A 26,327-nucleotide genomic window follows, 5' to 3' on the forward strand; every position below is an offset into this window, starting at 1 on the left:
TATTATTATTATTATTATTTGCTGCAACACAACTATTTAATCAGTCTGAAAGCCTCCTAGTGGAAAAGAATTTAATGAAGGCTCACACTGGTATTTCGAAACGTCTTAAATATTATAGCAATAGTAAAATACGTCATCGGATTGAGGGGGTCAGGAGTAACTAAGCTGTAACTATTCACGACTAGAAATTACTCCTGTTTGTATCTCTCTCTCTCTCTCTCTCTCTCTCTCTCTCTCTCACACACACACACACACACACACACACACACACCACAAACCCCTTCACCTCCACACACACACCACAAACCCCCTCACCTCCTACACACACCTTTTTCACCTTTGCCAGCCTTGAAGCACCTGTTAATTACGATCCCCACACCTGGATCCTTGAGCGAGTCGGTTTCCAGTACGGCAGGAATGGCTAATAAGAATCTTTTTGTTCTTTTGTCAGTCCTTTTTTTAGCGACTTCTTTTGTTCCTGCTTCCTTGTCGCGTCGGAGTCTGGAATTATGCTATTGTGTGTGAGGTTTTTTTATATATCCTTTTTTTGGAATTCTCTCTCTCTGGCCTTTTTTTTGTCTTTGAGTTTTGGTGTTTGTTTTATGAATGGGTTTTTATAATTAGGCTTCAGTTTTATATTTTTGTGTTGTTTATGTATGCTTTTTTTTTTTTTTTTTTTTAAGGCATTGGGATTAAGGTGTTTGTTCGAGTTGGTTGTGTGTGTGTGTGTGTGTGTGTGTGTGTGTGTGTGTGTGTGTGTGTTTAGTTGTGTATGTGTTTTATGTTTTGTGTACTGGTATATTTGTGTGTGTGTGTGTGTGTGTGTGCGTGCGTGTGTGTGTGTGTGTTTACATGTCTGACCCTGGGCATAGGTTTCAAAGCTCCCCAACGCCCAGTAGTCCCCCTACATACTATACACCTCCACATGTCACCACTTCGTCGCAGACACCCCTGTCCATATTGAATACATGCTAGGGTTGCCTCATACAGGACTGGTGTATTGATTTTTTTTTCTTAACTAATATTAAACTGCCAATAGTCCGTTTATTTTTATCTGGCCAAACAGCCATTCGCACCACTTGCATACTAAACCTTTATGAGGTAGGAATGAGTCTCCTTGGTTACTAGTCAAAGTGAACCTCTTCTCTGACGACACTTGGCCACCAACTGATCTGAAAAGGATAGGAATCACGTGGGAGGAAAATTGCTATAGTCGTGGGATTTTTACGCTGTAGATATAGTAAGGATTGGATGGTGAAAGGATTAATGGAGGGATTTATCATATTAGCAGGGAATGGAACGATTGATGGAGGGATTTATCATATTAAGCAGGGAATAGAAGGATTGATGGAGGGATTTAATATATTAAGCAGGGAATGAAAGGATTGATGGAGGGATTTATCATATTAAGCAGGGAATAGAAGGACTGATGGAGGGATTTATAAGCAGTGAATACTTAGGATGGTACATAAATAGCGCTCCACTATAAACACACCTGGTTCTTGTGTGTTTATGGATGGCTCAGGCTGCTGGTGTGGGCGTGGGTGCTGGAGTAGGAAATGAAGAGATGATGCTGGTTAGACATCGGTAACATGACAGAACCGTCCCCACACCATGAGAGAAATGTTTGTGTGTGTGTGTGTGTGTGTGTGTGTGTAATCCTTTATTGTTCCATTGTAATTGCTTTTATTTATTGGGCGAGTGAAATATTCGTGCAGTGTTTTGTTATGCATGTGTTTGGTTTCTCTCTCTCTCTCTCTCTCTCTCTCTCTCTCTCTCTCTCTCCTTTCTCAGACTGATTTTGTTCACATATGAGAAATGTTAAGTTGGGGTAAGACGATTGTGGTAGGGTGAGGCAGAGTGGTATAGGGTGTGGTAGGGTGAGGCAGAGAGGGTTAGGCAGGGGCATTAGGGTGAGGCAGGAGACCACAGTACCGCCAGCCTGGCAGGTGAGGCAGAGAAGTGACAGGCAGGAGAGGAAGGCAGGGAGAGGAGGAGGAAGGAAAGATGAAAAATTACAACTGCATGGAGTAAAGGGACACGTGGAGGAGGTAAAGGAGGAAAGGAAGGAGAGGAAGGCAGGGAGAAGAGAAAAAATATCCTAGAGAGAGAGGGGGGAGGAAGCAGAAGAGAAATTGGAGGAAAGAGGAAGAAAACAGAGACCGAGAGAGAGAGGAAGAAAGATAGATAGAAGTGAGGAAAGGAAAGGAGGAGAAAGTTGGAAAGGATTGGGGCGATATGGATGGAAGCAGATAGATTGGAACGGAGAGAGAGAGAGAGAGAGAGAGAGAGAGAGAGATTTTGAATGATACTGAAATTAACACTATATATCATTCATTAATATTTACTAATTCCTTCAGCCTGAGTATATTATTTTTATGGTTTTTATTTTTCCGTCTTCCAGACGATTTTATTCAGCTTTTGGCACTTCAGTCTACCTGTATGTCTACCTGTCTTCTCCCTCCCCTCTCTCTCTCTCACACACACACACTCACACACACACACACACACACACACACACACACACACACACACACACACACACACACACACCAGTCACCCCGCCAAGATATGAACAGGTGCCTCTCTCTCTCTCTCTCTCTCTCTCTCTCTCTCTCTCTCTCTCTCTCTCTCTCTCGCACACACACACACACACACACACGCACTGAGATTTTGTATACATGAATGAAATGAGTGCAGGCGGCGGTCAGTAGTTCCTTTACACTACGATATAAACTTAACCCCTTCAGTACGATTATGTATTTTTACAGTATCATCTATTCTTGCGTGTGTGAGTATGTAGTGCGTGTGTGGGTATGTCTGTGTGTGCGTGAATTTGTGTGAATGCACCGTAGATATGTTCATATATGTATGCTTGCCTTAGCCCTATGTGCGTAAGTTTGTGTGCGGTAATTTGTGACTGTACCAGTGTGTGTGTGTGTGTGTGTGTGTGTGTGTGTGTGTGTGTGTACTGTATATACATGTGTGTGAACTTGTATGAATGTGTGTGTGTATATGTGTGTGTGTGCGTGAAGCGTGACCTTCGTAAAATAATGACAGGGTTGTCTCTTCTCTCTCCTCCCTCACTTCCTCCTTATCTTCCTTCCTTTATCGTCTTCAGTCCTCTTTCTTCCTCTTCTTCCTCCAACTCTTCCTCTTTTTATTCATCTTTTTCTCATCTTCCATGCAACCCTCTCCTCCCACTCTTCCTGCCCATCTTCTTTATCATCTTCAGTCCTCTCTCATCCTATTCTTCCTCCTCCTCCTCTTCCCTCCTTATCTCTCTTCCTCATCTTCCTTCTTTATCTCTCTTCCTTTTTCATCTTTTACCTTCATTCTCCTCTCCTTCCCATTTCCTTGTTCTCTTCTTTTTCCTCCATCTTCTCCTCTTCCCTCTTTTATTCACTTTCATCCCTCTTCCCAGTTATTCATCTTTCTTCCTCTCCTCCCTCTCATACTCTTCTCTCTTCTTCCCTCTCTCCATACCTGTCCTCCCTCTCTTTTCTATCTCTCATTTCCTTTTTCTACCTGTCATCCTCTTGTCTTTCTCCTCCTCATCGTTCTCCCATCTTCCACTCCTCCTTCATCTCTTCCCTCTCTTCCTTTTTTTTTCCCCCTCTTCATCTTTTCCTCCATTCCACTATTTTCCTTCATGTCTTTTTTCCCGTCCTACCTCATTTTACCTCATCATCCCTCTCTTCCTTCATCTCCTCCCTCTTCCTCTCTCTTTTTTTTCTTCTCCCCCTTCTTATTCTTCCTCTGCCGTCATCCCTTCCCCCTTTTCTTCCTCTCTTCCTTCCTCCACTCCCTCTTTTCCTTCCACTCCGTCTACCTTTTATCATTTTCTCTCTCTCTCTCTCTTTCTCGATGCATGGATGGATAGCCGGATAGATAGATAGATAGATAGATGCAGATAGATAAATAGACAAGGAATCAGCAAACAGTTCATATATTCAGCTTTTATCATTGTGAAGTGTCGATTTTCTTTTAACCTGCGGAGACCTTGTGGTGAGAGGGTTAATGGGGGCTGCTATTAACCCTTCCACGGTGAGAGGTAGTCCCACAGGTGAATGGAAGTGAAGAGTAGCAAGAATATAATGCAAAAGACATCATTATGTTGGAGAGGGTGGATTTATTGTTAGTATTTATTATTATTGTCCCCCCCCTGTGGCGGGGGGGACACAACCTGGCCGCACTATGGGGTGGTACTACTACTCTGCGGCCAGGTTGTGTTAGGAAGAATACTGCCACCGTATTCCCTGCGTGTCGTAAAAGGCGACTAAAAGGGGCGGGGTGAGGGGACTAGGGACCCCCTCCTCTGTTTTGTAGTTCCTAAAAAGAGACAGGCCAGAGAAAGGGATGGGGGATGGAGTTATCCTCGTACCCTGAAGATTGGGTCTATGAATGTGCGTGGATGTAGTACGATTGAGGCTAAAAGGGAGGAGATTGGGAGAATGTTTGTGAGAAGAAAGTTGGATGTGTTAGCTTTGAGTGAAACGAAGATGAAAGGGAAGGGGGAATCTATGTTTGGAAGTGTGAATGGAAGATTGTCAGGTGTTGATAGAGGAAGGGCAAGAGAAGGTGTGGCCTTGTTAGTGAGTCCGGAAGTTCAGCAATGTGTGATTGAATGGAAGGAGGTGTCATCGAGACTGATGTGGGTGAAAGCGAAATTTGAACGTGAGTTGTGGGTGTTTGTGAGTGCATATGGGCCTGGTAGTGAAAGGGATGAACAAGAGAGGGAGTCTTTTCTGGAATGATGTTGATGAGTGTCTGCAGAGTTTTGAAGCGAATGTGAATGTGGTAATGATGGGAGATCTGAATGCTAGAGTGGGAAATGTAGCAGTTGAAGGTGTAGTTGGTATGCATGGTGTGCCTGGAAGAAATGAAAATGGGGAACGAATGATAGCGATGTGTGTTGAGCGAGAGATGGTGATTGGGAATACGCTGTTTGAGAAGAAAGATATTTATAAGTATACATGGGTGAGACAGGAGGGTGGAAGGGTTGTTGATAGAGCCTTGATGGACTATGTGGTTGTGTCTAGGAATGTAATAGGAAGATTGTTGGATGTGAGAGTTCTGAGAGGGGAGGGTGGAGGTATGTCTGACCACTACCTGGTGGAGGGTAAGTTAAAAAGTAGGAAAGAGATGGATGAGAGCTAGGAGGGTTAGGTGTGGCAGGGAGGTTTTGAAAGTGAGTGAGTTGGATAAAAGAGAGAAAAAGATAGAGTATCAGGAGAAATTGAAAGATGAGTGGAACGCAGTGAAAGATCGGGAAAATGGCAGCGTGGAGGAGGAATGGCAGTTGTTTAAGAGTGCTGTGGTGGGGCATGCAGAAGAGGTGTGTGGTGTGAGACGTGTGGGTGGTGGTGTAAGAAAAGGAAGTGAATAGTGGTGCGAGGAAGTAAGTATGGCTGTGGCTGAGAAGAGACGTGCATATGAAGTGTGGCTGCAGAGGAAGGATGAGATGTCATATGAAAGGTATAAGGAGAAGAGGAATAGAGCGAGAAGGGCTGTGCGTGATGCTAAAGTGGCAGCAGATGAGAGGTGGGGTAGGCGGCTGACAGAGAATTTTCAGCAGAATAAGAAAATGTTTTGGAAGGAGGTGAAAAGGGTGCGAAAGGGAGAGTCTGGGAAGGAAGAACGAGTAAAATCAGAGGATGGAAGGATGTTAATTGAGATGGATGCAGTAAGGAAGAGATGGGCAGAGTATTTTGAAAGATTGTTAAATGTAGAGGAGGAAAGGGTGGCTGAGATTGTGGCGGATGGAAGGGTGCAAGGTATAAATGTGTTGGGAGAGTTGAATGATTCCTTGATCACGAAGGAGGAAGTGGAGAAGGCAGTAAAGGAGATGAAAACAGGGAAAGCTGCAGGTATGGATGGGTGTGCTGTGGAATGCCTGAAGGGTGGTGGAGTGACTATTGTTGACTGGTTAGTAAGATTGTTGAATGTGTGCTTTGAGAAAGGTATGGTGCCAATTGACTGGGCAAGTGCTTGTGTGGTCCCGTTGTATAAAGGCAAGGGTGATAAGTATGAATGTACTAGCTTTAGGGGTATAAGTCTGTTGAGTGTTGTAGGTAAGGTGTATGGTAGAGTGTTAATTATGAGAGTTAGAGAGGGTACAGAGGGAGTGATTAGTGATGAGCAGTGTGGCTTTAGGAGAGGGAGGGGATGCGTTGATCAGGTGTTTGCTGTGAGACAAGTGTGTGAAAAGTATTTAGCGAAAGGCAAGGATGTGTTTTGGGCATTTATGGATTTAGAGAAAGCGTATGATAGAATTGATAGGGAGTCTTTGTGGACTGTTTTAAGATTGTATGGACTTGATGGTAGGTTACTAAAAGGGGTGAAAAGTTTTTATGTAAATAGTAGAGCGTGTGTAAGAGTGGGAAATGCTGTGAGTGATTGGTTTCCCGTGAGAGTGGGGCTGCGACAGGGATGTGTGATGTCGCCTTGGTTGTTTAATATTTACATGGATGGTGTTGTAAGGGAGGTGAATGCAAGAGTTTTAGGTGGTCTGAGTCTGGTAAATGTTGATGGAGGAGAGTGGAATCTGAAGCAGCTGCTGTTTGCAGATGATACTGCACTGGTGACTGATTCAGAGGAGAGATTGAGACAGTTGGTAGAGGAGTTTGGAAGGGTGTGTGAAAGGAGGAAATTGAAAGTAAATGAGAATAAGAGTAAAGTGATGAAGTGTACGAGGTTGATAGATGGTAGGGGGATGAATATAGTTTTGAATGGTGAGTTGCTTGAGGAGGTAGATTGTTTTAAATATCTAGGGTCACATGTTGCTGTGGATGGAAGAATAGATGCAGAAGTGAAGTTTAGAATAAATGAAGTAGGAAAGGTGCTGGGAGGAATGAAAAAAGTGTTTAAATGTCGTTCGCTTAGAATGGATGTAAAGAGAAGGCTGTATGAGGGTGTTGTGGTACCGACTGCATTATATGGGGCTGAAACATGGAATATGGGTGTAGCAGAGAGGAAAAGTTTGAATGTAATGGAGATGAGATGTCTGAGGAGTATGTGTGGAGTGACGCGTATGGATCGGGTGCGAAATGATGAAGTGCGAAGGAGAACTGGAGTTGTTCGGGAGATGGCTGGCAGAGTTGAGCAGAGGGTGTTGCAATGGTTTGGGCATATGGAGAGAATGGATAATGAGCGATTGGTGAAAAAGATAACTAGATCTGATGTGAGAGGTGTAAGGCTGAGAGGAAGACCACGAATAGGATGGATGGACAGTGTGAAGAGAGCGCTGGATGCGAGAGGGATGTCTGTTGAGCAAGGAAGAGTGGCTGTGCGTGACAGAAATAAATGGAGAGAAATTGTGAATGAATAAGTGATGACGCAGCCCTGAGGGGATATTCTCCCGCATTTGGTCTGATCAGCTAGTCAGGTCAGGTGCGGGTAAGGGGATGGGTCTGTTATGATGTGGCAGGGGTAAACCAGTTCTGCTGTCGGGCCCTGCTGCGGATGTCACTGATTGCATTGCCCAGTTGACCCTTGTGCGGTGAGGTGCGGTGAGGATCTGTCCGTTCTCCCCTTTGGGGCTAAGATGCGAATGAATGTGTTTGAATGGATGAGTAAATGGAGAGTGAGTCATCCTGTCTCGGCTACCTCCCTTTCCTTGGGGGAAGCAGCCTAGGTATATAGATAGATAGATAGATTATTATTATTATTATTGTTACTATTTATTTTACTCATCGATTTGTTGTTGAGGTTGGAGATGATGATGGTGGTGATTAGTAGCAGTAGTAGTACCATAGTGGCAGTAGTAATAGTTGTTGTTGCACCTGGTTTAACTTTTTTTTTTTTTTTTCGTTTCTTTTCGATCTTCTGTAATTCCTCTTTCATGTTTTTTTTTTATTCCTTTTCTTTTGTCGTATTATTCTTCCTGTTAACCTTATTTTTTCCCCTGCTGCCATCAGTTATATTTCATCATTCATTTTGCATTTCTTTTCCTTTCTTTTTGCCTCCTTTCTCCCTTTTTTTTTTTTTTCAATTTCTTTCGTCATGGTTTTCTCCTACGTATTTTTTGGTCTCCTTTTTCCTCCATTCGAGCCTTTTTTTTTTTTTTTTTTCCTTTTCTGATCTTTTTTTTAAATCCTAATTCAGTTTCAGGTTTATTTCTTTCGTCTTCTCAAATCTTCAGTTTCCGTCTAACCTCCCATCAACCTTACCCCCCCCTCCATGTTTTTCATCCTGACTTCCGTCCATTACGTTTCTCAGTCTTCCTTCCTTCCTTCCTCCCCTCCTTCCTCCCTCCTTCGTCGCTTCTTTATGTGTCTTTCTGTCTTATTCCTGTTTCATATTTCAGTACTTGTGTTGTCTGTCATTTCTTTTTGTTGTCTGTTTCTTATTTTTATCTTCCTTCTCCTCTTCCTACTATTTTTGCATTCTTCAACCCTCCTCCTTCCTTCCTCTGCTCCCTTTCATCATCCCCGTGCATCCACTACTTCCTCTCTTCCTTTTTTTTTCCTTTGCTTCTTTTCCTTCCCTCTCCTCTCACTCTCCTTCATCCCATCCCATCCCATCCCTTCACGCCTCTTTCTGCCCCCTACATTTTCCCACCTATTATCTTTCCCATTATCCTTCTTTCCCTTTTCCCCATTCCTTCACCTTTCGCCTACGCCTAGTTTCCTTTAGTTTTCCTTGATTTCTCTTTATTCTTTCTTCGTCTTCTTTTCTTCCTCGTCTTTCATTCTCCTCTTTCTCTCCCTACCTTTTCTTCCTCCTCGCTTTTCTCCTCCTCTCATTCTTCCATCTCCACCTTTTCCCTCCATATTTTTCCGTTTTTCGTCCGTTCACCTCCGTCTCTTCCTTTTCCTTCTCCCCATTCCAATTTCTCTTCCTCCTCCCCTCTTAACTTGCGCTCTTTTTTCGTTCCTTTATTTTTTCATTCTTCTGTTTTCTTTTTTCCATCTGTACTCTCTCTCTCACATACACACACACACACACACACACACACACACGCACACACGCACACACACACACACGCACGCACGCACACGCACACGCACGCACGCACGCACGCACACGCACGCACGCACGCACGCACACACACACACACACACACACACACACACACACACACACACACACACACACACACACACACACACACACACACACACACACACACATTATATTAAACATCAGTACATACACATACTTAAACCGTATACCAGAAAGTTTTTTTTTTTTTTTTGTATAATCCTTTCCATTTATTTTTTTTTTCCATCCTTCATTCGACCATTCAGTCTCTTGCCTCCTTTCTTCCTCCCCTCCTTCCCTCTTCCTTCCTTCATCCCCGCATATTCTTCCATCTTCCCCCTCTTAATTCCTTCCCTCTCTCTCCGCTTATCACATTTTACTCATTTTCTGTCCATTCCTTCCCCCCCAGTTCTTTGGTTTTTATTGTCTTGTAAATTTTCTTGCCAACATTTTTCACTGTGTTGGATGTTTTTCACGTTTATGGTGCAGCCGTAGTGCTAGCCAGAGGAAATAGAGAGAGAGAGAGAGAGAGAGAGGAATACTAACTCAATCCTTCTCTCTTCAGTAAGCCTTATCCTTCTCTTCTCTTTGTCCTACTCCCTCATCCCTTCTTTCCTCCTCATCCTCCTCGCTTTATTGTTTTTCTCGAACAGTATTACTATTTCTCGTTTTTCTTGCACCTTAAAAACCTGTGTATTGTACTGGTTAGTTTATATTGTCTCCTCCTCCTCCTCCTCCACCTCCTTCTCCACCACCTGCTTCTCCTCCTCCTCCTCCTCCACCTCCTTCTCCTCCTCTTCCTCCTCCTCCTCCAATTATTGATATGTTTCTTTTCTCGCTTGCACCCTAAAATCTGTAATTTTTCTTACGTGACCTCCTCCCTTCCGCTTCTTTGTCAGTATACTTTCTTTTCTTCCTGTTTCCTCCTCTTCCTCTTTTACTCCTGCTGTCAGTCTGTTCCTGTCTTCCTTTCGTGTGTCTTCTAAAAAGTGTGTGCAGTCCCTCCCCTCCCCCCCATTCTCTCTCTCTCTCTCTCTCTCTCTCTCTCTCTCTCTCTCTCATTTATCTACCTCATTGTATCTATTTACCTATTGATATACACCTTTTTTTTTTTTTTACTGTTTCGTGCAGTTGATCCCCATAAAAAAAGAGGAAAGTTAGAAGTTCAGTGTGTGTGTTTGTGTGTGTGTGTGGTGTGTGTGTGTGTGTGTGTGTGTGTGTGTGTGTGTGTGTGTGTGTGTGTGTGTGTGTGTGTGTGTGTGTGTGTGTGTGTGTGTGAGAGAGAGAGAGAGAGAGAGAGAGGAGTTATTTAATATGCAGAAAAATGAGGAGAAAGAGGAGCAGTAATAGAAAAGATAGAAGATTAAGGTAACAAGAGAGGAGAGAAAAAACTTTATCACGACGATTAAGAGAGAAAGAGAGAGAGAGAGAGAGAGAGAGAGAGAGAGAGAGAGAGAGAGAGAAAGAGAGGGAGTCGGACAAACATCAGACCTAGAAAAAAAAAAAAAATGTCGCCTTGGGGAAAAAACACGTCGGAATTCCAAGATGGCCGCCCTTGTGTCCATCCCCTTTCTTCTCCTCCGCCAGCCCTCACATTTCTCCAAAAAAACACCACGAAAAACACGCCCAAACACCGCCCACACACACGCAACACCACACACCATATTTCCCATCCCCAATTGGCGCTTGTGGGTTCTAGGAAATAGGAAAATGGAGCCGGGAAATGTGGAAATATGGACGTGGAAGTTGTGTGTTTTGGCCCGTGTCGTGGGTCGGTGCGAATAGCCACTCTCGTTGTTGTCACTGAGTTCATATATTCGCACCGACTTTCCCGCCGTAATTTCTGGTTACGCGATGTTCATTTCCATATCCCCTTTTTTTTTTCTTCTTTCTTTTATCACCCCTCCTTTTTCTGAAAACACGTAGGAATATATTTGTGAGAATTTTAATGATGTGATATCGTTAGCATTAAAAAAAAAAAAAAAAAATCCCAGATCCCCTCTCTTCATTTGTTTTTCTTTCCATCATTGGCTCGTCTTCTCGTCGGTCAAGGAAGCTCCCTAACATCTCCTCCTTACCTATTTATTTTTGGATATGGTTGGCTAATATTGTACATTGTTTATGCAGAGTATGATGATATTAGAATGACTTAAGTTAAACAGAAGAGGACGGCAAGGTTTAACAAGCAAAATTAATCGCTTAGGAAGAGGTGTTAGGGATCTGGAGAACATGGGCTGTTTCCTTCTAGCTACCGGCAGGCGATTTTCCTCACGATTTTAATAACCTTCAGTAGTGATGGGGTTTCTCTCTCTCTCTCTCTCTCTCTCTCTCTCCATTACCCTTTTTTCATATACTCCCTCTCTCTTTAATTCCTTCCTCTTCTTGTTTTTACAATTTTCATTTAACATTTCCAAATTCTTTAACATTTTTTATTTTTTCTATCTTCAATCGCCTCCTGTTTTAATTTCTCTCCATATTGTTCCCATCATTTTATTCTTCATGTCTTCTTTTTCATTTCCTTAATACCTTTGTCTCCCAACGCCTGTATTTTTCAATTTATCATTGCTTCATGTCACCATTTGTTTATTTTCTTCTCTCATTATGTTTGTTCCTTCATTTTCGTGTTTTCCTTCATTCCTTTTTTCTTATCCCTTCATTCATGTTTCTTCATTCTTCATTTATTTTTTCATCTCTTCCCCCCTCCTGCATTGCTTTCCCCCCCCCCCTTTCGTCCTGTTCATTTTCTTATGTTTCTTCCCTCCTTCCCTCCCTCCCTTCCTTCCTTCCTATCCTTCCCTCTCTCCTTAACATGATACTGTACCTTTCTTCTTTTCTTCCTTAATCTTTCTTTCGCTCCCTAACATCTTTCCTTTCTTTTTTCCTTTTGTTATATTTTTCTCCATTTCTTTGCCTCCACCTCCCCTAACTTCCTTCGTTCCTTCCTTCCTTCACTCCTTTCTTCCTTATTTTCTTTTCATCCATCTCTCCTTCCTTCGTTTTTTCCATTTTTTTTTTTTTTTACCCATCCCCTCCCGTTTTCCTCTTCCTTTTCCGTATTATTCTTCCTCCTTCCTTTCTTCTTAAGCTATTTTCCTTCTTTCCTTTTTCACTCTCCATCCTTCCCCCCTCCACCAAAATCTTCCTTCCCTCCTTTCCTCCCACACTTTTTACCTTTCTCCACTCCTTTTCGTCCTTCACAATCTCTACTCTCCTCCTCCTCTTCTTCTCTCCTTCCATCCAGCTTTCCTTCGTTCCTTGCATTCTTCCTTCCTTCCTTCCTTGTATCTTTCCTTCTTTCTATCCTTTATTTCCATCCCTTCCTTCCTTCTGATCATCTTTTATATTCCTCTTCTCTTTTCTCCCTTCATTCATTCATTCATTCCTGGTGGTCTTCCTTGCTCTTTCCTCCCTCCCTTCCTCACTTCCTTTCCTCCTTCCATCTGGTATTCCTTTGTTTCCTTCTTTCCTCCCTCCCTCCCATCCATTTTCCTTCCTTCCTCATAGTTTTTTCCCTCTCCTATCTCTTCCTTCCTCCCTCCCTTCCCCCCCTCCACCTGACCACCGGAAGTAGAGTCAGCCGGAAAATAATAATGTAGTTTTTTCTTTGCATATTTATTCTTTATTTGTTTTGTGTGTGTGTGTGTGTGTGTGTGTGTGTTTGTGTGTACAAAGTACAAAGGAAAGCAAACAACAACAGACCTTATGGTCCTTTCGAGGCTGTTTGTTACAGAGTAGACTATGACTACGATATCTAACCCTACACGCTGAAGGATAAGGCTAGTAAAGTGAGAGAGAGAGAGAGAGAGAGAGAGAGAGAGAGAGAGAGAGAATTTATGTACATGAATAGTTGTCTATGTATACATGTGCATGTATGTTTGTGTGTGCATATGTATACACGCGAGATCGACCGTCTGGAGAATCGTAATGGTTTGTATGTACGTGTGTGTATTTTCAGTGTGTATGTATTTATGTAGCTACGTGCTTTTCCTAATAGTGTGTGTGTATAGAGGCGAAGTTGATGAGGGGAAAGAGAGAGGAAAAAATGTGACGATCCGCAGCAACTCCCCCTAAGCGATTTATTTTTGCATATTACACTCTACCATGCCAGTATACTGTTTATATCGTTGTAGAGAGGATATCTAGGTGTTATGCCCAGAGTAAGTGGCCAAGGAGGGGGTGCTACAAGACCACTTATGCCACGGGGGGGGGAGAGAAGGGGGGGATGGAGTGTTGGGAGGGAGGGGTGATGGAGGAGCTTGGAGGAAGGTCACTGCCACCCCGTGCGAACTCTATGATTAGGCGTCTGTTGATAGATATGCAGATAGATAGACAGATGCATAAATAGGTACATAGGAAGGGCTGTAGTTAAGCATACAGGCGGATAGGTATAGGTATAGATATATGTATAATATACATACAGTACATACATACATACAGTACATATAAATATAAATAAACATGTTCATATATATATATATATATATATATATACATACATACATACATACAGTACATATAAATATAAATAAACATGTTCATATATATATATATATATATATATATATATATATATATATATATACACACAGACACACACACACACAGACACACACACACACACACACACGATGTCGGTAGATTGTTGAGATACAGATACATACGGTAGTACTTGATAAAATTGTAGGTGGCTATGTAGGTAAATAGATATGCTGTATGTTTGGTGGATAGACAGATGGACAAGTAGATGCGGCAGGTACGTCAGTTGATATGTAGATAGATAAACTGGTGAGTAGATATGAAGGTAAGGAGATATGCAGGTAGATAGTAATGTATCCTTTTGTATTTAGTGTATATGCATGTCCGTGTATTTGTATACACGTGTGTGTGTGTGTGTGTGTTTTGAGAGGTATGTACAGTGTAGTGTAGAGTATTTGGTGTGCATGTATGTATGTCAAGACGGGATGTGTATACATAAGGATAGGTTCGCATACATACATGCATACATACATAATGCAGACATATATAATCCAGTCCATTATTGTGCCGTCAGGAGCGTAGGGGTCCTGGGCTAGGCTACTCATACCAGACATTCGGGTATTGTAGTGACCAGTCGCTTTTCCATGAGTGGTATTGTATGACCAGTAAACCTCAACCACTCGTGTGATTTAAACCTTTGTGGGCCACATGCGGTTACAGCGCCTGAACCCACTAGACCACAAGGTGCCCAGTTGGTTATATGGTTACCACCCAACGTAATAGTTTCCAGAGTTACAAGAAAGTGTTGTCATTCAGAGTAGAGTCACCTAAAGATAGTACTACATCGTTTCATATATACTAGCATTCGCACATACATATGTACACTAACACGCGTACACAAACTCACGTACACAGTCTCACTCCGCGTGGAAAAAACACACATGCATATATCACCTCCTTGACACACACGCACAGTTAATACGTACATACATACAGACAAGCACGAAATTGCACGCACACATCATCTACTTGACACACATACACTCAAGCCCTCATGTATATGCCTGTTTGCAAAGACATACATACATACATACATACATATACATACATACATACATACATACATACACAGACATACATACATACATATACATACATACACACACACACACACACATACATACATACACACATCATCCACTTGACAAGCAGCGGACCCCGTTAGTGTGACCCTTGGCTTACTAACGGGGTCTCAGCGATCCATAGTTGGGGGGGGAAGGGGAGGGGAAGGAGGAAGAGGAGAAGGAAGGAGGAAGAGAAGAATGAAGAGGAGGAGGAGGGAAGAGTGATTAAGAAAAGAAGGAACAGGAAAGAGGAAAAGAAGGAATGAAGAACGAAAGGAGGAGGAGAGAGGAAAGAGTGGTTAAGAAAACAGGAGGAAGAGGAATGAAAAATGTAGGAAAGAAGGAAGGTGAAGGAGGTTGAAGCAAGGTGGAGGGAGAAGTAAGAAGAGAGGGAGGAGGAAGAGGATGAGTACAAAGAAGGAAGGGAAGGAATGGGAAAGTGAGGAGGAATGGTGGAAGGAGAGAGAAGAAAATGGAATTTGAGAGAGAGAGGGGGGGGGAGAGAGAGAGAGGGAGATCGGTGTTACATACCTTACATAGATACACACACACACACACACACACACACTGTACATACCTATAATTCATATGTATATATATATATACACAGTTGTATATAAACCACACGCATCTTACCACACCAGCGAGATAGTTCTAATAATAAAGTATAATAAAGTCAGTATATGTAACCTCCTTAGTATTTTCTTTACTTCATCAAGAAATCGTATATAGGAGGAGGTAAAATCGTATATAGGAGGAGGTAAAATCGTATATAGGAGGAGGTAAAATCTTATATAGAAGAAGGTAAAATCGTATATAGGAGGAGGTAAAATCGTATATAGGAGGAGGTAAAATCGTATATAGGAGGAGGTAAAATCGTATATAGGAGGAGGTAAAATCTTATATAGAAGAAGGTAAAATCGTATATAGGAGGAGGTAAAATCGTATATAGGAGGAGGTAAAATCGTATATAGGAGGAGGTAAAATCGTGTATAGGAGGAGGTAAAATCGTGTATAGGAGGAGGTAAAATCGTGTATAGGAGGAGGTAAAATCGTATATAGGAGGAGGTAAAATCGTGTATAGGAGGAGGTAAAATCGTATATAGGAGGAGGTAAAAAAAAAAATCGCATATAGGAGGAGGTAAAAAAAATCGCATATAGGAGGAGATAAATAATATAGTATCAAGGCTATATATTTAATTCCCTTCAGTTCAGTACACATTTCCTCAGCTAAATAATATCGCATGTCAGAAGCAGCCTTAGAAGAAATCATCGTGGTAAATATCTCAACCTCTTCCATGAATTTCTTAACCCCTTCCTTACCATGGCCATTTTTGGAGCTTGAGAGGGTACATCCAGCTTCACTAACATCTTCACTGCTTAAGCTCCTTCTGAAGATGTACATAATTTGAGTTTACTAAAGCTGCGAGAAGACTGTGTGTGGTAACGGGGCTAAAAAGTCTTCATTATAGCCATCACTCTCTCTCTCTCTCTCTCTCTCAGCAGAATAAAATCGACTGGAGATAATAGGAAGATAGGTCATGGTATTGAAGGGGTTAATGGAGATAATTAGCCATTTACGAGAGAGAGAGAGAGAGAGAGAGGTCTTTCAGTAATCAGGATAAAACTGAGTGTAGGTGTACTGAAAAGGGTAAAGGAAGATTGAATATACGAACTGAGCATGTGTTTTTGTTTCTGAGAGAGAGAGAATTATTACCCTGATATTTTACTTTAATTGTACTACTATTACTACTGCTACTACTTCTACTACTACTGCTACTGCTGCTACTACTACTACTACTACTACTGCTACTACTACTACTAGCCCTTCGATCCCATTTATACCATTTTCCTTCATTTATAGTTCACTGTTGTTGTAGTTAGTGTATTAAGTAGCGCTCCTCCTGTTAATGACCCTCTGATGTCCCCTAAATGCCTGCTTAATGAATGGGCAATTTGATAATCAGTGACAGACTAATAAAATGGAAGATCATGTTAGATTTGAAGCTTTTGTTGTTTTGACTAGGCAGAATCTTTTACCTGATCACTTCCGCTTTCTGTCTTTCGTAATTAGCTTGACTGAGGTTGACAGGGTTGATCCTCATTATCATTATTTTTATTATTATTATTATTATTATTAGTAGTAGTAGTAGTAATAGTATCGCCGTTGTTGTTTGCTGTCTTATTATTCCTGAAGACAAGGTTATAAACTTTGACAAAATAGATTACTATGCTGCTATGAAAATGACTATATAATACTCCCATACAGACGCACTATACAGCAAACACTAAGGGAAATCCAGGTGAATGCTATTTTATTTCTTAAACTGTGACTTCTCCGTTGTTAAGAAGCGGGGAATGAGAGTCTGTGGAAGGAACAGGAATCTAGTCTTAAGAAGTTTTTTAAATACCGAAGGAGATCGTAGGCCCATATTTTATTTTTTATTTGCTTAACGCCAGATGAATTTATTCTGAAGGAAGTCCCATCTCTAAAAAGGGTTATAAAGGCATCTCATTTAATAGTGATAATTTTTAACCCCTTTACTACGAGAGGTCACCCATAAGCAAGAGAGAGAGAGAGAGAGAAGGAGACGTCATGGTGTTAAAGGGATAAATAGGATGAATGTAGAATTATTACAAACTCATTCATTGCGAGAGGCTTTTTAGAGTTCAGTCATTTAGTGGTATACTCCTTTCATCTTAACTTGGCCTAGATTTTTGTTCGTATCCAGATTATTTCGCATAATTATCTCAGTTGCAGAAAAAGATAAGACAACTCTGCATCATTTCCATAGCTCTTCTTCGTGATAGCATTGTATTGTGGTGTTAATCTCTTGTTTCAACTCAGCATTCAGGATGGAAAGATGGCAATTTTGGGCCAAGTTACAGGTGAGAAGAGTCTACCAGGTAAGAGCGGAATTTCAGAAGCATACCTTGAGTCAATGAAATCGTCTGGTGGTAAAAAGATTAAGATTAAATACTCGTACTGAATTGGTTATGTTTATCCTCCATTTCTGCCGTTTTTGTATATGATATCTTTTTGTTTTTCTGAGTTTGGTGTGTGTGTGTGTGTGTGTGTGTGTGTGTGTGTGTGTGTGTGTGTGTGTGTGTGTGATATAAAACACTCAGCAATTAGCCTTCAGCCATGACGAAAGACCACCAATCGTTTCAATCCCTACTCATTAACAACCATTCCTTTCATGTCACCCCTCGTCCTCCCTCTCCTCCTGCCTCACATTTCTCCGCTTATAAACCCAAGTGAATATCGCATTAGGGTAGATGGGCCTTAAGGTTGAACTACTTAGGCATAATGATAAGGTGTTGACCCCTAATTGCTATATACCTTCTCGATGTGGGCATTACCTGTGAAGTAGGATAGTGAGGTTATGTGAGTAGTTGCCTTTTTGATGATATGGCTTGTTCCTGATCTCTTCTGTCCGTGTACGTCTTTTTTATCCTGGTTAATACACACACACACACACACACACAGTGAAGGTTTTAGTCATGACCATACCTAACCTCCCCACACACACACACACACACACACACACACACACACACACACACACACCGAATTATAAATATCTCATTGAGGCAAATCATTAAATCATTTGAAGCAAAGAGGGACAGAATATTCAGGACGTCATCTGTTTCCTGGAAGTATTTGTCTCTGTCTCCACACGATCTTACCCAGCGTCTTAGACATTTGGAATCAGAGGAGGTAAATACAGCCTTCGTTAACTCCTTCATTACTAGCCTCTTTAAAGGTGAATGAAATTTATAGAAGTAATTAAAAAGGAAAGCCATCATATTAAAAGGATCAAAGGCCACAGTAACTTCCCCCCAAATTTCCCTTCTACGTTGTTCCTTGCTGTCTTTAACCGATTTGTAGTTTTCCATTTTAGTTCCAGTTATAAAAAAAAACATTCTGGTATATTAGGTCACATTCTGAGCTTTGAACCCCCTTACTACAATTCCGTCTTTTATTCAGGTCACCGATAAGACGATTTGATGCACGTTAAGACACACCTGTAGTATTGAAGTGAGTTTACCTTTTTGTTAGTTTCTTATTTTTTTTTTCTGTTATGAAGGAGTATCTCGTAATCATGGGGTTAATGGAGGCTTTTAAATAATCCTTCAGTTCGTAAAATCTCCTGACCTGAGTAAAAATTCTTGAAGGAAGAAAAAAAAAAAAGCACCGTCCTGAAGGGGTTAATGATGACTGCATTTACAGGTAATTAGTATGGCAGGTGATATAGTGATCTAAAGCGAATCTCTCTCTCTCTCTCTCTCTCTCTCTCTCTCTCTCTCTCTCTCTCTTTGTGTGTGTGTGTGTGTGTGTGTGTGTGTGTGTGTGTGTGTGATGGCAGAGAAAGGAAGAGGGAGACAAGACTGAGGAGAAGGAGACGAGAACTAAGGAAAAAGTGGGGGAGGGGGGGATGTACTAGGGAATGAGAGGAATGAAGAAAGAAGGGGAGAAGCGGATGGGAAAGGATTGTAAGGGGAGGAATGAAAGGAGACAGGTGGAGGAAGAGAAGTGTAAGGGGAGGGATTGTGAGGAATGTGGGGAGGGAGGGGGAGATGTTGTGAAGAATGAAGGGGGAGGGGAAGTGAGGGTAGAACATAACCCCGCCTCGTAACTCGTAACCAAGTACCTGAGGGGTCACGCTCACTCCCCTCACACCCCCTCATGGCGCTCCGACACGCACCCCTCACCCACCCTCACCCCCCACCTTTTCCCTCACCCTCACCCCTTATACCTTGGCACTCGTTTTTCTCCTTATATCATCTCGCCTTTCCCTTCACCCCCACCTTTCCCCTCATCCTCATCTTTCCTCTCACCCCCCACCCCTTATACCTTGGCACTCGTATTTTTCCTTACTTCATCTTGCATTTCCCCTCACTCCCTCCTCTTCCCTCACCCTTTGTCTTTCTCATTTCCCCCTCGTCTCCATTTCTTATTCGTCCTCCTCACACCTCCTACCCCCTCTCACCCCTTACCCTTTACGCCACTTACCCCTCACACTGCTCTCCCCTCCTTTCTCCCCCTTTCTCTCTCCCCTCTCCCCCTCCTCCTTTCCTCTCTCCCTCTCCTCCCCTAACCTCCTCCCTTTATACTTCATCCCTCTCTATCTCCTCGCTCTTCCTCTCACATTCCTTCATTCCTTCCCCTCACCCCACCTCCCCCAACTCCATGCATTTTCCCCTCCCTCACGGTTCACTTAATATCACTTTTTCCCCTCGGAGCCCTCCCCTTCCCTCCCCTCCTCACCCCTCCCGATTCCCCTCCCCAACCCCCACCTCACCATCGCCCAACACTTCCCCTCACTTATCTCTCAGGCTCCCTCCCCCTCTCCACACACGCCGTCGCTAACACCCTTCACACACACACACACACACACACACACACAGACGATCATCTTTACCGTACACAACCACACACATACACACACACACACACACACACACACACACACACACACACACACACACACACCACACGCGCGCGCGCGCGCGGATTAACCCCTTCACTGCAATGACGTGTTAATTTATTCATCCTTCCAGACGATTTTATTCAACTGAGATCGATGTAGAGCAAGAATCATACCTAAGCTAACTAAATAAAGTGTCGAGTTGAGAGAGAGAGAGAGGTATTTGTCTTCGAAGCGCTCAAAATCTCTCTCATCCAGAAGCAATGGGTGTATAAAATAAAATGTGTTTCTCTTCACGTCAAAGTAAATACTACCTATTTTATCTATACTGCTCCTCTTACACGTATCTAACACACACACACACACACACACACACACACACACACCTGATTCAGCCAACACACACGCACCCTCTCATACCCTTCCACAGCCACCCACACATCCATACCCCCCACATCCACGCAAACACCCACACATCCATACCCCCACACCCACACCCCTCCCCGTCACATCTTTCTGTCTTAGCTCCCCACCACACTAACCTATCCACCCACACACCCTTCCACCCACACCCATACCCACGCCCGTACTTATATCTACTTCCACACACCTCCCAATCATTCCTATTTGTCGTAGCTTCGTCTCGCACCAGCATATCCACCCACATCTCCACCCACACCCCCTCCCCTCCCCATCACATCTGTCTGCCCTACCTCCTTTTCTTAGCAACCCATCCATCCACATTCCCACATTACACCTACCCCGACACCCACATCTACACCTACCCCCACACCCACTGACCCACACCCACACCCACTCCGCTTCCCTTCACATCTTTCTGCCATAGTTCCCCCTGACTGCAACCTGCCCACCCACATATCCACACCTCACACAAAGCAGTCCACCACCCACACACACCTATACCCACACCCACACCTACACCCACACAGCTCCCCTCACACCTGTCTGCCACACCTGCGTACCGCCTCCCTCATTAGCTGGGATAATTACAGTTATTTCGGGTAGCAATTATCAGCCCTGCCCCGCTTCCTCCTTCACGCACCTCCTCTCCTCTCACACACTTACTCTTTACTCATTTATTTCCATTTTTTTCTTCACTTTATCCCGTTTTCTTCTTCACTCTCCTCCTCTCCTCTCTTCTCCTCTGTGCTTCCTTTTTAATGTTTACTTACATGCATTCTTACTTTATGCCTCTTCCTTCTTCATATATTAACTCTCAAATTCTCGTATTTCCTCCCTTTATTTTTTTATTCATCCCGATTCCTTCTTCAGTCTTTTTGTCTCGTCTCCTCTGCTCCCCCCCCCTTTTTTTTTTTTTTTTTTTTTTTGCATATATACATTCTTCTTTCTTTTTTATGCACCTTCCTCATTTATTAACACGTATCTCAGCTTTATTTTCTCTTCCTTCATGGAGCTTCTATCGTACTGTGACACTTCATTAAGTTACTTTTATGCATTTTTATATGACCCATAAAAATACTCATTTATATTTCATTATTAGTGTATTAATGTGTCTTATTGATGTTTTGTTTATCATCCATCACGCACCTCTTGTTTATTCTTTCATTTATTTCCATGCATTTTATTTATTTATCCCACTTCTTTATCTTTCCTCTCCCCATACATTTTTCACTCATTTATTTCCAGCCCTTTAGTTTACTTCGCTTGGCTTCATACATTTTTAGTTTATTGCGATTTCTCCTTTGTGCATCTCCTCTCATTCACTTTCAGCTCAAATTTTCATACCTTTTTTACGTTTATTTATTTATTTATTTATTTTTGCATTTATCAGCCTTGCTCCACACCCCCTCCTACCTGGTCATGCAATTACTCAGCCTGTTTGTTCCATTTATTTTTACCTATATTTACAAGTCTCTGCTTTTTATTCCTCTTTTCCTTTACTTATCTTTTCCTCATTAATTTTCACAATTTCTTCATGTTTTATGTATCTTTATTTCCCCCTACATATCCTCTCATTTTTTAACCATTTTTACTGCTGTTATTTTGACATTGTATATTTATCTATCTATCCGTCTGTCTATCTCTATATTATCTTGGCTCTTCACATATATCCTCTCATGTCTCGTTCCTTTATTTTTCCAGCTTCTGACTTCACGCACTTACCCTCTTAGACTTACTCCTTTACTTATTTATTTATGGATTTATTTTGCTTTACCCAGCCTATTTATTTCAGATTTTGAGGGGTTCGTTTTTCTCTTTACTAATTTTCCATTCGATTTCTGGGGTTGGTTTTGCTCTTTAACCTCTTGTTTTTTTTTTTTTTTTTTTTTTTTTTTTTTTTTTCCCCTCAACCGACCGACAAACTATTTTATTTGACTCAGATAGTGAAGGGGTTAATGACTCTCTCTCGCTCTCTCTCTCTCTCTCTCTCTCTCTCTCTCTCTCTCTCTCTCTCTCTCTCTCGTGTGTGCGTGCGTGCGTCCCTTCGTTTGGGTAATTTTCCTCAACTTTTCCTCCTTAAGTTTTGATGAATTTTACGTTGCTTTAAATTACCTACATATTTATTTATTTATTTATTTTTACTTTTTTATTCATCCAAACCATTTCTATAAAATTACCTCTTTAGTTACCTCAGTCTTGCTGTCTCTAAATATTTTAATTAATTTTAGGAAAGAAATCCCATACTGAAGAGGCTAATAAAATGTCCATATCCCCCCCCCCCGTTTCAAAAATCTCTCCTTCCCTAAACAAAACCAAAAAAGTAAGGAGATAGGAATAAATATAAGACGTCATCGTAGTGAAAGGATTAATTTTTTATACCTATTACATATATTTTAAAATGTTTACCTTGATTTTTTTTCTTTTCAAATCGTGGATTCTCTTCAGGCGACTACAATCGTCAGGGGTAAGTGTTAGGGTGTGTGTGTGTGTGTGTGTGTGTGTGTGTGTGTGTAATTCACCGGGTCGGTCAGGATCACTTGATGGTCGTGATCGTCAGCTTTTACCCTCCCGGAAGGGAGCTGAGAGCTCATATAGTCCGATCTAAGGGCAAGGCTGTGACCTTCACACACCCACACACCCGTCCCCTTGCTCAAGGGGAACAGTAACCACCCACTTCGTCAGTGAAACTTTTTCGCAACCTGAGCGAGGCGCGAACTCCCGTCCACCAGTTGGCAAGCGGGAACGTTACCACTGCACCAGCGAGGTGTGTGTGTGTATGTGTGTGTGTGTGTTTGAGAGAGAGAGAGAAAGTTAATTTCTTTACTACCATGAGACTTTTTTTTTTTTTTTTTTTTTTTTTATAGGGAAGTAAACGGGGCTGCTTCTAACCCTTTCACTACGAGAGGCCTTCGAGATCTGACCAAAATCGTCTGACAGAAGTAGGAGTGACCATTTCAGCCCGATTATCTAGTTTTCTACTTTCTGATTATTTCTTTATTGTTGTCTACAAACTCCTTTATTTATCATCGAGGAGACTTTAGGCCGGTATTCTCGTGGATAAAGGAATCTCCCTAACACATTTTCATAAGTGATTTATTTTGATTATGACACCATACTGTCCTTGTCTGTTTTACATACTGTAAAATCTTTCCATTATCGCCGTGCTCTGTGTGTATGTAAATTCAAGACGAGTTATTTAGAGTGACTTGGTTATGGCCGATACACACACACACACACACACACACACACACATAGTGATGGATGAATAAGAATGACCGGAGGATGAAGGAAATGGATAGATGAAGAAACTGAATGACGAATGAAGATTGTGTAAGGATAGGAGGGATGAATGGCTGGAGAGAGAATGATTAATGGAATGAAAGACTAAGAGGGTGTATGTAGGGGAGGTGGAGGGAGGGAGAGGGAGGGGTAGACCGAGGATGAGGTGGAGGGATGGAGTTGAGAGGTATATGAGGGAGGGGGGGGTGAGTTGGGGGGAGGGGAGTCAAATGGTGGGTGACAGAGTGACTTGGAGGCGTTTTGTCTGCGGCCACCCTTTGCGGGATTAGGGCGTCGGGCTATAGATAGATAGATAGAATTAATAGATGGATAGATGAATTGATTAGTGAATAAACTGGTTAGATGGAATTGTTGTAGGATTGTTAGACAGGTGGATGGTTGGATGAGTTGAATGTTGGGTGGGTAAGTTTGGTGGATACGCGCATAACTGAGAGAGAGAGAGAGAGAGAAACAGCTGATCAGTAATTAACAACATATGGCTGGGTTTATCGCACATACTTTTTTCCTGGTATTTCTCTTCCATATCAATTTTCTCATATTTTCTCTCACAGATTTTCCTCATACTGTCTCACAATCTCTTTCTTATTTTCTCTTTTTCACACTTCCTATTTTATCTCGAGCTTTCTCATTTTCTCACAATTTTACTATTTCGTCATTTGCTTTCTCCCTGTTTTCTTTCTCACTGGCTTTCGTGTCTTCTCAGCAGCTCTTATCTTTTATCCTTAATCGCAAGCTTTCGGTTCTCAGTTATGAAGTTTTCACCCTTCTTTCACAAGCTTTTTTTTTTCTCCAATATTCTCTTTCGGACCTTCTCTTATCTTTCTCAGTATTTCGAGTATTTAGCTGTAATCCCCTTTCTCACAGACTCTCCTATTTTCTCACCAGTCCACATTAATTCTCATAAGCTCACATCAATTCTCACGAGCTCACATCAGTTCTCACAAGCTCACATCAATTCTCACAAGCTCACATCAATTCTCACAAGCTTACATTAATTCTCACAAACTCACACTAATTCTCACAAGCTCACATCAATTCTCACAAGCCTTCTGTTATCTAAGGCATCCTGTTTTCTCTTTCACAAAACTTCTACTTTCTCTCAAGCTTTCTCTTTTCTCTCTCAAGCTTTCTCCGTTTCTCACAAGTTCTCATAAAATCTCATAGGCTTTCTGGTATTGTCTCGCAGCTTTTGTAACGTCTCTCTCTCTCTCTCTCTCTCTCTCTCTCTCAGTGGTATTTTCAGTGTCGTACAGATGGATAGATGAATGAAGGAAGGAATATACTGGATGGAATGCAGGATGATTTAATTTTAATGTTCGTGGAGAACTAAGAAAATGTTGAAGAAAGAAAAATATCAGAGAGAGAGAGAGAGAGAGAGAGGGGGGGGGGACGGAACAGCTGATCACGCACATATTTCTCTACGTTCATGGTGCGCGCTTTACTCTTTCATGTCATCTGTCTTCCCACTCGACACTGTTTATCCCACTCTGCGTTGTGTTTTCCACGTCACCATCTTCTTACTTCTCACTGACAGACTGTTCTCCCATTCTGTCATTTTCCCGTCTTACTGCCTTCCAACTTCACACACTCTTCCTCCAGGTCCGCACTCTTTCCACTCCAAACTCGCTCCACACTGCCTGCTCCACAATATTTTCTTACCACATCACACACTCTTCCCACTCCTCAGTCTTCTTCGCACTCAGATCTGTGTTCTTCGTTTCCACCCCACACTTGTTTTCTTCCTGGTTCACACTTCCGATTTCATTGTCTTCCCACTCGATATTCTCTCTCTCTTCCCATACCGCATTGTCTTTCTCTTTCCCCTCTTGTCTTCTTACTGCATGTTCGTTTTCTTTCATCACCTCTGCACCACACGCCTCTCTCCCACTCACGCACTTTTTCCTTTTCCTGTTTCCCTTCAGTATCTCTCCGCCGCAGTGTCTTGTCTGTTTTGCCGCTGCTTTTCTGATCTCTTTGCCCTCATGTCTTCCCAGTTAAGACGGGCACGCAGCACTCGTCTATCCACACACTGTCACCCTCATTTATGCCCAAGTCATTGATGCGAGAGTTAACCGGTGTCGTTGTCCTTTATTCACTGCTATGGTCAGCTGTTGGACAGTCTTCTTCCCTCTGCCTTCGACCTCCTGCCTTTCGAGCGTTGAGTTCAGGCATCTGGAAATAAACGGGCCTTGGTAATGGTTATACGGGAAAAAAGGAAAATACCTTCACTCTGGCATCAGTGCACCCATTAATATCTCTTCCCCCAGTCACGCTCTTAAATCTCTCTCTCACCTACCTATATACCACCAAGAATCTTTCACCCCAGCACCCACTATATCACCACCCATCCATCGCCACCCACAATCCCACACTTTTCCACCCGCCGTTCCTCACTGCCCCACCTCCACGTTCGCTCCAACCATCTGTCCACTATCCCCACCGTTCCCCCACCCACACCCGTCCACATCCCACGCATCCACACCCATTTCTACTCAGTTCCACACTTTCACACCCACTGCCATCCACAGTCCCCCACTTCCACACTCACACCCAATCACAATCCGACACCTCCACACGCATTCCCACC

Source organism: Coenobita brevimanus, chromosome 5 (assembly GCF_032717465.1).
Source record: "Coenobita brevimanus isolate Jiangsu-jjx chromosome 5, ASM3271746v2, whole genome shotgun sequence".
In the NCBI taxonomy this organism is placed as follows: domain Eukaryota; kingdom Metazoa; phylum Arthropoda; class Malacostraca; order Decapoda; family Coenobitidae; genus Coenobita; species Coenobita brevimanus.